This window comes from Prionailurus viverrinus, chromosome A1 (genome assembly GCF_022837055.1).
Source record: "Prionailurus viverrinus isolate Anna chromosome A1, UM_Priviv_1.0, whole genome shotgun sequence".
Classification (NCBI taxonomy): domain Eukaryota; kingdom Metazoa; phylum Chordata; class Mammalia; order Carnivora; family Felidae; genus Prionailurus; species Prionailurus viverrinus.
In genome coordinates, this window is record NC_062561.1 from 124,981,784 (window position 1) to 124,995,403 (window position 13,620).

Consider the following 13,620-nt stretch of genomic DNA (forward strand, 5'->3'; position numbering starts at 1 on the left):
ATCCACTTGATGAACTATAATAAAGAAGAGGATGGATTCTGGAATCCGACCACCTATGTTCAAATTCCAGCTCCTTAATTTTGTATAACATTTTAGCCAAGTTATTTGATATCCCTCACTTTCATTTTCCTTACCTGTAAAATAAGGATAACACTACCACCTACCCACATACTACCTAGGACTTTTGGGAAGACTAAGCAAGTCAATAAATGTGAAGTGCTTAAAACTTATCTGGCTGACAAGTATGTACTCAATAAATGGTCATCTGTGGTAGCACAGTACTTTATCAGAAGCCTACAATAAACATCATATTTAAAAATAAGAATTAGAGGGCTGCCTGGGTGGCTCACATGGTTAAGCATCCGACTCCTGATTTCCTCTCAGGTCATGATCTCAGGGTTCATGAGATTGAGCTATGCATTGGCTCTGTGCTTGCATAAGGGAGCCTTCTTGGGATTCTCTCTCTCTCTGCCCCTCACATGCTCTCAAATTAAATAAACTTAAAAAAAAATTAGATGCATTCCTGTCAAAGTCAGAATTCAAACAAGATGCTTGGAGTCATCACTTATTCAATACTGTTCTAGAGGGTTTAACTAAAAATAGAGCAAATAAATATGATATAAAAAGAAAAACGTATAAATACCATCTATTAAGAAAAAGAATGAGAACCAAATGACAAACTACCACAACTACTGAGAGTTTAATAAACAAAAGATCATCAAAAAACATAGACAGCTCTCCTATACATCACTAATAACCAATTAGAAATGTAAAAGAAAAAATCCTATTCACAACACCATCAAAAACTATAATATATCTAAGAAAGAAAAATCTAATAAGAACTATGTAAAAAAAAACAACTATGTAATAACTTTATACAGAAAAGTATAAAACCTTACTAAACAGCTCATTAGGAAGACTCAAATATCATGGAATGAAAAACAAAATATATATAATAGAGACATCAGTTCTTCACAAATTAACATATTAATGCAATACAATTTTAATCCAAATTGCAAAGTGGTTTATTACGAAAACGTACAAACCAATTTAAAATTTCATATGAAATATTAGATAATAGCCAAAAACCTACTTTCAAAAGGAAAAATAAACAGAATATTGCTGTATCATCTGTTAAGACATACTATGTTATAGTAATCAAAGCATGGCATTGGCATATGAATAATTCTACCAATGGTACAAAACAAAAAATCCAGAAATAACCCATGTACATTTAAGAATTTAATTATCTGATTTAAAAAAAAAGCATCTCTTATCACTGGGGAAATAAAGGACTATTTAATAAATAGTATTGGGACAGCTGGCTCCACAAGCAAAAAGATAAAGAGCTCTACTTCATCACAGATACATACACTCCAAATTGATTACGGACCCAAATGCAAAAGCAAAATTTAAGAGTATTGGAAGAAAATACAGAGTATGTTTATGACCTTAGAGAAGAAGGCCTCTTACAAATTACCACTGTTTTAGACATATGAAAAGGCCTAAAGAGTATTGTGACAACCATCCATGCTCTCACTACAGCCTAAGAAATAAACCTTAACAAATAATAGCTGAAGACAAATAAACAACCTTAAGAAGTTCAAAGTTTACAGGGTAGACTATGCACCCAATGCTACAGAAGCATATAGAAGAACTCAATTCAGAAAGGGCCCAGGAAGGCCCAAATATGAAATATGAGTAAAGGTTTTTCTAAACAGAGAAAACAGCATACACGTTAGCTATGCCATCTTTGACTCTAAATGTCAAATGAAGATTATCAATGGCAAAATTCCAGCACATGCCAGTGTACAAACCAGAGCTGTACTATCTGAAACATAGCTGTGATGAGTTTACTTTGTGTTAGGGAATAGAGGTGAGGGAATATATACTAGAGAACATCCAACAAAAAACAGATTGTGCAGACAACCTATATGAAATGCACTATTCAGAAGTAAATATACAAATCTACCTCAAAGCAGAGGATGAAACTGAGTAAACAGAAAATGAAAATTTGGAGGTAGAACACCCAAATTTTAACCGGACAACAGATTTATTGTGCTGAAAGGAATAAAGCTCCTGCTCTGGGTATGTTTACATACACAGCTTTGAAATGATAATCTATACTATAGGCACATTTCAACAGATGAAGCTCTCAAGTCATGATCAAGTAGCTAACTTCTCATTAAATCTCATTAAGATATACTAGTCAGACAGAATAAAAGAGACTGTAACCATTGTGACAATATAAAAAGTGTTTCTGAAACATTCCATATTGTTGACTATCTTTGCTTCCTGAATTTCTTTTATCTCCTGGTTTCTATGTAACAATATTATGTTGTTGAAATCTTTCCTTTGTCTATTTTACTGTCTCCTTCATTGAATTCTCTGCTAGGTTTTATCTCCTGGCTATGAATGGAGCCAAGACTATTTAGGATCTACTACTTATTTTTTAAGTTTATTTATCTATTTGTGGGGGGGCAGAGAGGGAGAGAGAATCCCAAGCAGGGGTCCCGCCCCGTCAGTGCCCCAACGCAGGCCTCGAACCCACGAACTATGAGATCATGACCTGAGCGGAAATCAAGACACAGTCACTGAACTGACTGAGCCACCCAGGCAGCCCTAGGATCTACTATTTTTAAAAAATACTAACTTCTTTGAAGATGTATGACTTGAACTATCATCTTCAAACAAAGTAATTTCAAGAATTCTGGCTGGAAACTTTCTTTTGATTCGTTATATATCACTGTCTTGGATATTCTGCTTCTGACTCAAATAGAAAGGTCTAAAAACAATACACACATATTGTATACATACATACATACATACATAAATGCACCCGCTTTTTACAAAAGTCACAGTACTCATCTTTTTACCCCATCCACGACCACCCTCCTTGAACTGCCTAAGTCAATGGGGTCCATTGTTGTCCCTTATCTATTAAATTCTAGCTTGTCCAGTCTTCTTTCATGATGTCTTTCTCATTTGTCTCTTCTTTTCTACCCACTACCATGACCTATGTAATCTAGGCACTGACCATCTTAGTACTTATCACTGCCTTCCTGCTTCCAGTCTCTTTCCATCCTCCAAATCATTCTAACATTATAGGTGGATGAATCTATTTATGACATTATTTTAAACTTGTCATTCTTTTCCTTAAAAGAGGAAACTTAAATGGTGAATATTAATGCCAAATATTTTAGCTATTTAAGAGTCTAAACATTTGGCTTCATGTGCCTGTCTCACTTATCTTCTCCAATATTTAAAATCTATTCTGGAGAGGCCTGGCTGACTCAGCCATAGAGCATGTGACTCTTGATCTAGGGGTTGTGAGTTCAAACTCCATGTTGGATGTAGAGATCAAAGAATAAATAAATAAATCGTAAAGTCTCTTCTAAAAACCCCCTCTACTCAGACTTTCCTCAAGCTATCCCACCATGATAGACCTAAAGAGAAGAGCAAACAATCTAATGAAGCTTTCATCTTACTTGACCTCATCTTGCCATTCACAATCTGATCTACATTTTATCACTCCCAACTAGCCACTCCTAGCCACTAAGTTCTAGCCACTGCAAACTACTAGACTTTCTCTAACACAGTTATTTCAGAGTTTTTACATCTACATATCCTATTCCCTGCCTCTAGAATGTCTTTTCCAGACTCTGCTTTGTACTGTGTATAACTCAGATGAAACATCATCTCTCCTGTGGAATTTCCCCCACTCCCACAAACATCTTTACTCCCAATGCACTCGAGTACCGTTCGGTAACAGGACTAATAACACTGTACTTCGTATGCCTTGATATTCTCAGAATCTAAGATACTTTGAGGCACATAGAGAACAATTAAGAGTGGGTTTTAAAAGACTTTCTGGTATGGTCATATTATTCTAGTCACTGACATTCAAGTATACTACATGAAGAGACAGTATACGCATCACAGTTAAGAGCTCAGATTCCGAAGCCAGGCTGTCTAGGTATGAATTTTAGATCTACCTCTTATTAACTCTGTGGCATTAGACAAATTAACCTCTCTTTGCTTTAGCTGCCCTCCTTGTAAAAGGAAGATAATAACATTTACCTCCCAAGGCTATAAGTAATAAAAGAATTAATATGGGCAAAGAGCTCAGAAAAGTGACTGGCATAAAGTAAGCATTACATATGTGCTGGATATAATATAGCTTGGTTATTTCTGACCCTTTCTACACAGACCTCTATTTGGAATGGGTTTCCTTCATTTTTCTCCTTATCCAAATTTTACAAAGTTTTCAAGTCTGACCTCTGCTCAGTCTTTTGTGATCATTCCAAACCTTAAATAATCACTCCCGAATTTATATATCTACAGCATTTTCTGTATCATCCTGCATCTAATTAAAACTGCCTAGGGGCGCCTGGGTGGCACAGTCGGTTAAGCGTCCGACTTCAGCCAGGTCACGATCTCGCGGTCTGTGAGTTCGAGCCCCGCGTCGGGCTCTGGGCTGATGGCTCGGAGCCTGGAGCCTGTTTCCGATTCTGTGTCTCCCTCTCTCTCTGCCCCTCCCCCGTTCATGCTCTGTCTCTCTCTGTCCCAAAAATAAATAAACGTTGAAAAAAAAAAATTAAAAAAAAAAAAAACTGCCTTGCACCCTTGCAATTTTTCATACATTTGTCAGCTCAATTTCTGTAAACTCTATCAATGTCCTGACGATATTTCCTGCATCTTTGTGAATTCCTGGAGCCAGTTGTGTTTAGTATTTGTTGTGTAAAATAATAAATAGACTAGAAACTTCAACTCTGATCATACTGCCTTTGCAATCAAAGAAATGGAGAAGGCTATGAGAACATTCCACACATTTCTCTAGGAGCCAAGCTGTATTAGGGCCAGGGAATCCTGACTCCTGTTAAAATAAGAAGCACTCAAATAAGTTTTTTTTTGGGGGGGGAGGATGGGGAACCCTCTCTGCAGAACAGTTATGGGGGAGTCCAAAGTTCTCAAACTGTAGTAGTGGACCCTCCATGAGAAATGTGTCAGCATGAAAAAATGACCAACAGCGAGTACAGGACTTGAAATTACATAGATCTAGGTTTCAACGGACCCTGAGCCTCAGTTTCCTTCTTTATAAAGTGGGTACTGCAACATCTCCTTCATAGGTATACAATAATCGAAATTGCCCCAACATTTAACTCCAGTGCAAATTCCCTTAGGAAAATGTTGAAATAAAGTGAAAACACTGCAACTCATAAATAAAAATGAGAACACTGTACACATTTTTCATTACATAAGAAAATATCTTAAGTTAGCTGGCAGCAGTACTGTAATATTCTAAATTACCTCTGAGAAAATTAAACGTGAATATTGTCAATTAATACAGACATGCAAAGAGTGAAAAATTCCACTACAAAACTTATTCTCCTTTTCTCACACTTTCTCCATCCTGTAATTTTTTTCTTCCACTTGTGATTAAAAAAAAGTGTTCAAAATTTCCACACCCCCCCCCCAAAAAAGCTGGAAAGCATGATTTAACTTAATATCAAATTGGTTCTATAAATGTAAAATTCCATTTACAGTCCAAAAATACTTCCAAATGGGAATTATCATGAATTTAAGAAATTAAGATAATGGCGAACAGCTCATATGATGATCTGAGTCAGGAATTTCAAATTAAGAGTTGTCCAACTTGAAGCTGGCACTCACACAGTCTAAAGGGTTTGTTTACAGCACTGTCTTAACCAAAGGCTTCAATCTTTTAGAAGAGTCACCCTGGCATTCTAATCACTACTTATTTTAAAGCAGTGTAATCGGTGAAACGACCCCATACCAACTACACAAATTAAACCGAAATGCGTGTCCTTTCTTAAGGTGAAAAGAACAAAAGTGGCAAGTCTTACTTCTAACCTGATATTTTTTTCAAAGAAAAAATAGTTATGAATAAAATGCTGTCCATCTCCTAAAAAACAGAACCTTGCTGCGTGGAATAACCTTTAAGCTTGGTGAGGAGGGGTGAAATTTTAAAGATGAATTTGGTGCTTTTTCAGATACAGCGTTAGGTGGGCTTCGTTAGAACTGGTACACGTTAGAGATAAAAAGAATAAAGACGTCAGTTTAAAATGTTTTAAGATGAACTTCCAAAAGTGTTGAAACATTACAATTTCAGGATGAAAAGACGGCTTTGGGGAAGAGAAATTAACCTCCAGGTAGAAAATGAAGAGTCAAATGCGGGGCTAGAGGAATTAAAGGGGCAAAAAGTGGGGATTTGGGGGCGAGGGCCTGAGAAGGGTACGTGTGTGTGTGTGTATGTGTGTGTGTATGTGTGTGTCCGCGCGCTGGAGGTAAGGTATGCACTTAGGGTTGAGAAATGTAGGTGACAAAGTTGTAGAGATCAAATTCGGAGGTGTGCGAATAGGGAAAGGAACGAGGAATGTGGGGATTTCCAGACTGGGATTAACAAATTTAGGGCTCTCGCGCTGTTGGGGCGCCCCTCTCGCGAGGGAGGGTGGCCCTCTCCAATGCCAGGTCTCCGGGCCCGAACGCCCAGACCTATAGCCCTCATCCTCCCGCTACACGGCCCTTCACTTGGCCACGGAACCTCCTCACCTCAGGCCGCGGCGCCTCGCTCCTCCGCTTCTGTACAGCGCGCGACTCCCTCGGTGCCAGGCCGGGCCCGTGGGCCGCGCAGCCGCGGCCTCCGGCTCAGCTACGCCCGGGCGTTCCCCGCGCGGCTCCACGGGCCTCTCGGTTCCTCGCCTCGGCTCCGGCTCGCTCCCGGCTCCTTCCCGCAGACGCGGCACGCGGCCCTCCTCCCACGGCGGGGCGCTGCGCCCCCTGACCCCGCCCCGCAGCGCCCTCGCCGCGCCCCGCCTCCGGACTTAGGGACTGTATGCTGATTGGCCCCAGAGAGACCCTGCGCGCCCGGGCATTGGGTCGGCTGCAGCCCGACGGCGAAGGGGCGGGACACCAGGCAGCTGCGATTCCCGTAACGAGGCTCCCGGCGTCCGGGATTCCGGTGGCTGCGCCCGCGTCGCCTCTCCTAGACCAGATCGAAGGGTTCCCCCCACCTCCCCTCTGCGGGCGGAAAGAGCGGAATGTTCCATTTTTCCGTGGAATAACGGGGTCGTGAACTGAAGCCCGGGTGCTTTTTATGCCTGCCGCCATCTCTTCTCGCCGCGGTTTCTTCGGCCTTCCTTCTCAGCCTTCCCTGAGGGACTCTGTGCCGCGAGGGACCGCCGGCCACCCTTAGGGACAGAGGAGGTGTGGGAACTCCCCGGGGAAAATGAAGAGTCCGATGGTCGTGACTGGACACCAGATTACCGCAGATCGTGGGGGCGCCGGCCTTGGTCCAACTCTTACACAAACGAACCTTGCCATGATATATATTTTTAACTTACTAAATGAGTTGGTTGTGATTGATCAGTGAACCCCAGAGCTGGTGACACACCAAGAAACTAGTTTTTCTTTGCGGTTTGCACCTCCTAATCTGTGATAAAAATACCTAGCAAAAACTAATTTCATTACATTCCTCCCCCGCCTGGGAAATGGGCCTTCAGGCTCACCGTGATTTTTTTTTTTTTTTTCATTAAGACAGGGAATACTTTATTCAAACCTATCAGAGAAATGGACAGCGTTGATCTATAACAAAGAGTTGTGTTATAAAGCATAGGTCAGTAATTGTATATGAGAGTATACACTGCTACATACAAAGTAACTGATCAGAGCACAACTTTTCAGTATTCAAAACAATAAGCTTCCCTGTAAAAGCAGCACCTTTGTGACATTTTTAACTTTAGTTTTCCTCTCCTTCCTCTTCACCCTTTCCTTCAACAGAATCCACACCAACCTCCTCATAATCCTCAAGGGCAGCCATGTCCTCATGGGCCTCAGAAAGCTTTCTTTTCCTGCATGCCCTCACCCACATACCAGTGAACAAAGGCACGCTTGGCATACATCAGGTCAAACTTGTGGTCCAGGCGAGCCCAGGCCTCAGCAATGGCTGTGGTGTTGCTCAGCATGCACACAGCTCGCTGTACTTTGGCCAGGTCTCCACCAGGTACCACAGTGGGAGGCTGGTAATTAATACCAACTTTGAAGCCAGTGGGACACCAGTCCACAAACTGGATGGTACGCTTGGTCTTGATGGTGGCAATGGCAGCACTGACATCTTTGGGAACCACATCACCACAGTACAACAGGCAGCAAGCCATGTATTTACCATGGCAAGGGTCACATTTCACCATCTGGTTGGCTGGCTCAAAGGATGCATTGGTGATCTCTGCTACAGAAAGCTGTTCATGGTAGGCTTTCTCAGCAGAGATGACAGGGCCATATGTGGCCAGAGGGAAGTGGATGCAGGGATAGGGCACCAGGTTGGTCTGGATTCTGTCAAATCAACATTCAGGGCTCCATCAAATCTGAGGGAAGCAGTGATGGAAGACACAATTTGACCTATCAACCTATTTAGGTTAGTGTAGGTTGGGGTGTTCAATATCGAGGTTTCTACGACAGATGTCATAGATGGCCTCATTGTCTACCATGAAGGCACAATCAGAGTGCTCCAGGGTGGTGTGGGTAGTGAGGATGGAGTTGTAGGGCTCAACTACAGTGGAAACCTGGGGAGCTGGGTAAATGGAGAACTCCAGCTTGGACTTCTTGCCATAATCGACAAAGAAACGTTCCATCAGCAGGGAGGTGAACCTGGAACCAGTTCCCCCTCCAAAGCTGTGGAAAAACAAGAAGCCCTGAAGACCCATGCACTGGTCGGCCAGTTTTGAGTTCAGTCCAAGACAAGGTCAATGATCTCCTTGCCAACGGTGTAGTGCCCTCAGGCATAGTTATTGGCAGCATCTTCCTTGCCTGTGATGAGCTGCTCAGGATGGAAGAACTGGCGGTAGGTGCCAGTGCGAACTTCATCAATGACTGTGGGTTCCAGGTCTACAAACACTGCCCTGGGCACCTGCTTGCCAGCACCCGTCTCACTGAAGAAGGTGTTGAAGGAGTCATCTCCTCCCCCAACGGTCTTGTCACTTGGCATCTGGCCATCAGGCTGGAAGCCGTGTTCCAGGCAATAGGGCTCCCAGCAGGCATTGCCGATCTGAACACCAGCCTGGCCAGCGTGGATAGAGATGCATTCACGCATGGTTGCTGCTTTGCGGCTGCTGAGCAGATGGCAGAGAGGAGGAGAGGTTGTTGCTTCTTATAGCGCGACTCTTAGGCAGTCGATGTAAGAGAACCTTCAGATTTTTTTTTTTCCTAAAGCAAGATGAGGAACTTAAAAGATAAGCTGTGTGTGTGTGTGTGTGTGTGTGTGTGTGTGTGTGTAAAGAAATACATGAGAGGCCAGGGCCTTTTGCGGAAAAATGACAGTCTATAAGAGGGCAATATACCTATAAATTAACAATTATAAAGTTTTTTATTACATTGAAGATCCAGAGTAAAACGCAGGATATACTATGATCTTTTTGTTGTTCAGATAATTTTTAAAAGACAGAGAAGTAGGTCTAGTGTTAAGGGAGTCCCAAGCAAACTTGGAGATGGCGCTCTGACATAGACAAGGCTTCAGTGTGTTCAGCTTGCTGCTCCTCATCATCCCATGGCTAATTTACAGAGTGTGGCTGGATTGTATTCTAGTTCTGCCATTTATAGGGGTGTTTAAAACAAACATATAACATCTAGTTAAGTTAAAATTTTTATTTAGATCTAGCAAACATTTATTTAGAGGCAATGTGTAGTGGTTAAGTGTACCTTCTGCTTCCAGATGACCTGAGGTTGCATCCTGGTGCTGTCCCTTACCATGTCTGTAACCTTTGGCAGGTCATCTTGGTTTCTTTATCTGCAAAATGAGAATAAGGGTACCAACCTAATAGGGTTGCTGTAGAGGTTAAATGAGTTAAAATAGATGAGGTGCTTTGTATATAGTAGGTGCTAAATAAATTTGTAGTCATTAAATGTCTGTTTTGTCAATGCTTCCTAAATCTTTCACATCACAGCATATATTGAAAATGATATTACTCTGGCACAGGGAATAAAGTCAGAAGGAAAAAGTATCTCACAGCACAGTAGTCTGCCTTGTGCACTGGTCAAAAAAGCAAAAGACTGAGTTAGTCCCTTTGTGGGTATCTCTGTACTGCCTTAGTCCAGCCCTAACCTCTAAGAAACTCATATTTTGTGGGGATAAACTCCTGGGCTAAAAGAATGAATCAATATTGGAGAAATATTTTTCAGAACAGGAAGAGCCCTTCTGCCTTGGCTGGAATTCTAGGACTTTGCAAACATCTCCTTAGGGTAGTGGCCCAAAATGACCATTTTTACATTTAGGATTTGTCATGAGAAAGCCCTGTAAAAATTCAGTAATAAGTGGGATAAAGTGACATATCAATTAAGAACTTTCCAAGTATGCCTTAGGATCATGTGGGATTTCACATGTATCAAAAGTGGAGAGTTGGGAAGTGTACAGTGAGACAGCAACACGAGGACAATGAGGTGACTTGAGAGTAGGTGAACAAAGCTAGGAAAAAATGCTATGTGACAAAGGTAATATATGTCTGAGAGAAATTTTGCCTGCTTGCTATTTGCATACAGTTGGCCCTCATCAAGATAGCCATTTACTTCCTTGCCTGTGCCCAAGTGTGTTTCCGAAACTCTGTGTCAGCCTTGGAACTATCCCCATGTCCTGCCCCAGCCTAATGATTTCAGCAAACATGATAATGACTCAGTTAGCACCCTGACCTCACAATTTCTCATCTTTCTCTGTTCCAATCATCTTCAACTTCACTCTATCAGAAACCCACAGATGTAGCCACTCCTTGAATCCAGTCATCAGATGAAATTACTCCACCTGCAAAATTTTCAATTGTTAAGTTTCTTTCTACCCACAGCCACCTACTCTTGGGCCTCTTTTACTCCCTCACTCCCACTTACTCTGTGATTTGTCCTCAGCGTGACCTCTAGTCTTGGTTCTCAAAGTTTATTAGTTATTTCCTACCTTCACTTTATCTCCCTAAACTGTGGGAACCCTTTTAGCAACTTTCTTAACTGCATTCTTACTAGTATCTTCAATCCCCTTGACCTTCAGCCATATTTACCTTATCAATACTATTTCCTAACTATCCCTTGTGCTTGAACTACCAGCCCCACCCTGACATTTATTCCTAGCATGGAATCTTATTTCATTATTCCCTGGGAAAAACCAATACCATCATTTGTGAGCAATCTTATCTTTTCCCCAATTTAGGAGGCAACTGTATATCCTTTTCTTTTTTTCCCACTGCCTTATTCCTTTAAAAGGTTTCCTCCTTCTGTGTCCTGGGTCCTACTCTTACCAATTTCAGTCCCCTAGTTTAATGTTTTTCATTATTAGCATAAAATACTTTAGAAAGTTTAAAAATTAAATATTTAATTCAGACTATTAAATTAAAAATTTTTATTAAATTATTAAATTTAAAAAAATTAAATATTTAATCAATGGTGAGTTGGGGACATCTTGGGGACTCCAAATCTTTGTAACCTAATAGCATGTGATTCACCAATAAAAATGAAAAGTAATTCAAAATAAGTTTAAAAATGGAGCAGCTTCAGCCACACTGTAGTCTACTTAATAAGTCTGGGATGAAATATGAACTTAAATCAAGTTGCAACCAAATTTGCAAGCTCAAAAACATGACAAATTCGTTTCATAGCAACAAAACTAAGCATGAATGTGACTTCATTTCAAAAATTTTACTGAAGAATAATATATAATCACTGGGCATTCTGTAAGAGCACAACTTGATAGTTTTTCACAAATTGAGCAGAGCCATATAATGTGCATGTAGATCAAGAAAAAGAACATGACCAACACCCGCAAAAGGACCCTTCTGGTTATTGGAAAGTCACTGGTGACCACTATTCTAACTTCTAACACCACAGTTTTATGGCTATCGTTTTAAAATTGAGAATTTAGCAGAAACTTCTTAATTTATTAGTATTTGCTTATTTTATTTCATTTTAATGAATAACTATAGTAGATCAAGAGAGTTAGAAATGAAATAAATAGGGGCACCAGGGTGGCTGAATCGGTTGAGTATCCACCTTTGGCTCAGGTCATGATCTTGCAGTCCGTGAGTTGGAGTCACACTGGGCTCCCTGCTGTCAGCCTGTCAGTGCAGAGCCCGCTTTGGATCCTCTTTCCCCCTCCGCTGCTTGTGCTGTCCCCAAAATGAATAAATAGTTTAAAAAAAAAAAGAAATGAAATAAATACTGCTCTGTATAAAGGTTAAACACAAATGCAAATCGAAACAGAGGGAGTCTAGCATCTTGTTACTCTAGACCTCTGGATAACTATCAAATAGTTCTGGGTTTGTCAATGATCTTGCACTACCCTCTTTCACAGGGAGAATGAAAGGCCAGTGCAGAAGTGTGAGCAACAGTCAGGTGTATCCTATTCCCAGACAAATACACAGGATAAGGAAGTCCGTTATTAGGACTACAGCTTTGCAGTGGCCCAGACTAGCTTTAAAATATCACCTTAAGGATTTTCACCATACTTTGCTTTTGTTAACGTTGACACAACACTTGGAGAAGCAAAGGTTTTTCCGCTGTTGACCCTCATATGCAAGAATACTTTTCAGTTACAAAACAGATTCCTTGGCTAGAAGTTTGATACTTAGTACTAAAACCAGATAAATAAGAAAGTACCAACATGAATGTTTTAAAAAAATATTTTATTTTATGGGTTTGTATGGCCAAGAATTTCCAGCCCTTTGCCTAGAATTTGGATAAAGTTTCAGTACTAACTGTATTAAATAATGGCTGAGGCAAATGTGTGTCTGTCTCCTCAAGGGAAGCTGGCGCACTGGTGCCTACTGAAAAGGCAAAAATTAAATGAATATACTTGTAGGAATAGCTGGAATGTTTTGAAAATGGTCCTGATTTTTCTTTAGAATTTTAGGGTTTGATCATTTTCTGGGATTGACAAATAAATGGAATTTAGTGTTGAGTCAAATAAGAATGGGAGCAAAGCTAATCTAGCTTGTATTTCAAATTATGAGAATCACTATTTTGCTGTAGGCAGGCATGATACACAGACACTTAGTGTAAATTCTATGTATGATCTCTTGCTTCCCAGTGTTCTTTGTGTGATTTCCTCTCTGTGAGAGAAGGGCTGTAAAGAACTATGCTATGTAAGATTACAGTGACCATCTTGCTAGTGTCTCTCTGTTGTGGCTTTGAAAACTCAAACTGCCATATTGTGGCCTCTATGTTATATGAAACTGAAATACTTGTCTTGTGAGGAGACTCTTTCTTGCTGGCTTTGATGAAGCAAACTGCCATTCTGTGGGCAGTTATATGGAGAGATCCATGTATCAAGGAATGGAAGATGGCCTCTGGCCAACAGCTAGTAAGTAACTGAAGGCTTCAGTCTTACAACCTCAAGGAACTTAATTCTGCCAACAAAAGCAGATCCTGCCCAAGTGAAGCCTTGGATAAGACAGCATCCTCAGCCACCAAACTGACTGCAGCCTTGTGAGACCCAAAGCAGAGAATTCAGTCAAGTTGTGCTCAGACTCTTGACCCATAACTGTGAGATAATAAATGTGTGTTGTTTAAGATAAGTTTATAGTAATTTGTGCAGCAATAGAAAACTAACATAGCAGGCAAAAGTTTAAAGCT

General features: G+C 40.8%; 1 protein-coding gene and 1 pseudogene across 4 annotated transcripts in view; both read right to left on the bottom strand.

Annotated features, from left to right (window-relative positions):
- Nucleotides 1-6,802, bottom strand: part of IL6ST (interleukin 6 cytokine family signal transducer) — a 56,064-nt gene extending 49,262 nt beyond the window's left edge. For all 4 annotated transcript variants that reach the window (XM_047840365.1, XM_047840450.1, XM_047840284.1 and 1 more), the window contains exon 1: nt 6,574-6,802. The gene's annotated coding sequence lies outside the window, so the exon portion shown is untranslated. The remainder of the gene's footprint in view (nt 1-6,573) is intronic.
- Nucleotides 6,803-7,759: 957 nt separating this feature from the next.
- LOC125164356 (tubulin alpha-1A chain-like) lies at nt 7,760-9,192 on the bottom strand (annotated as a pseudogene).
- Between the last annotated feature and the right edge of the window lie 4,428 nt (nt 9,193-13,620).